Consider the following 1,720-nt stretch of genomic DNA (forward strand, 5'->3'; position numbering starts at 1 on the left):
TTATTATTTTCGAAAATTTTAAAAATCTTTTTCAAAATATTTTATAAATCTTTTTCTTATTTTTATATCATATTTACGAAAATCACATCATCAATTAATGTTTTGATTCAAAAAATTTCGAGTTTGTTACTTCCTTGTTAAGAAAGATTCAAACTTTAAGTTCTAGAATCATATCTTGTGATTTCTTGTGAGTCAAGTCATTAATTATGATTTTAAAAATTCAAATCTTTTTCAAAACTAATTTCAATTATATATTTCTAAAATTATATCTTTTAAAATCATATCTTTTCAAAAATATCTTTTAAATCATATCTTTTTCAAAAATTTGATTTTAAAATATCTTTTCTAACTTCTTATCTTCTTATCTTTTCAAAATTGAATTTTAAAACTTTTTCAACTAACTAATTGACTTTTTGTTTGTTTCTTATCTTTTTCAAAACCACCTAACTACTCTTCCTCTCTAACTTTCGAAAATACCTCCCTCTTTTTCAAAAATTCTTTTTAATTAATAAATTGTTTGAAACTTTAATTTTAATTTTATTTTAATTTTCGAAAATCGTCAACCCCTTTTCAAAAATTATTTTCGAAAACTCCTCCCTCTCATCTTCTTCTATTTAATTACTTACTAACACTTCTCCTCATCTCATATCTCTGCTCCTATCCTCACCCTTGTGTTTGGATTATCCATTGTTCTTCACTCTTATTCCCTTTCTTCTTCTACTAACAATAAAGAACCTCTTTACTGTAACATAGAGGATTCCACTTCTTTTCTTATTCTCTTCTCTTTCATATGAGCAGAAACAAGGAAAAGGGCATTCTTGTTGAAGCTAATCCAGAACCTGAAAGGACTCTGGAAAGGAAACTAAGAGAAGCTAAATTACAACAATCCAGAGACAACCTTACTGAAAATTTTGAACAAGAAAAGGAGATGGAAAACGAACCTAACAACAATAATGCAAGGAAGATACTTGGTGACTTTACTGCACCAAATTCCAATTTACATGCAAGAAGCATCTCAATCCCTGCCATTGGAGCAAACAATTTTGAGCTTAAGCCTCAATTAGTTTCTCTGATGCAACAGAATTGCAAGTTTCATGGACTTCCATCTGAAGATCCCTTTCAGTTCTTAACTGAATTCTTGCAGATCTGTGATACTGTTAAGACCAATGGGGTTGATCCCGAGGTCTACAGGCTTATGCTTTTCTCGTTTGCTGTAAGAGACAGAGCTAGAGTATGTTTGGACTCTCAACCTAAGGATAGCTTAAACTCTTGAGATAAGCTGGTCAAGGCTTTCTTAGCCAAGTTCTTTCCTCCTCAAAAGCTTAGTAAGCTTAGAGTGGATGTCCAAACCTTCAGACAGAAGGAAGGTGAATCCCTCTATGAAGCTTGGGAGAGATATAAGGAACTGACCAAAAAGTGTCCTTCTGACATGCTTTCAGAATGGACCTTCCTGGATATATTCTATAATGGTCTGTCTGAATTAGCTAAGATGTCGCTGGATACTTCTGCAGGTGGATCCATTCACCTAAAAAAAACACCTGCAGAAGCTTAAGAACTCATTGACATGGTTGCTAATAACCAGTTCATGTACACTTCAGAGAGGAATCCTGTGAGTAATGGGATGCCTCAGAAGAAGGGAGTTCTTGAAATTGATACTCTGAATGCCATGTTGGCTCAGAACAAAATATTAACTCAGCAAGTCAATATGATTTCTTAGAGT

The 1,720-nt window shown here is 32.5% G+C and overlaps 1 non-coding gene across 1 annotated transcript; it reads right to left on the reverse strand.

Moving 5' to 3' along the window:
- Positions 1-1,327: 1,327 nt before the first annotated feature.
- On the reverse strand, positions 1,328-1,435 carry LOC112725928 (small nucleolar RNA R71). The gene has a single exon (XR_003165007.1). It is a non-coding gene; the product is annotated as a small nucleolar RNA R71 (small nucleolar RNA).
- Positions 1,436-1,720: the final 285 nt, after the last annotated feature.

The sequence above is a fragment of the Arachis hypogaea genome, chromosome 11, assembly GCF_003086295.3.
Source record: "Arachis hypogaea cultivar Tifrunner chromosome 11, arahy.Tifrunner.gnm2.J5K5, whole genome shotgun sequence".
Taxonomy (NCBI): Eukaryota; Viridiplantae; Streptophyta; class Magnoliopsida; order Fabales; family Fabaceae; genus Arachis; species Arachis hypogaea.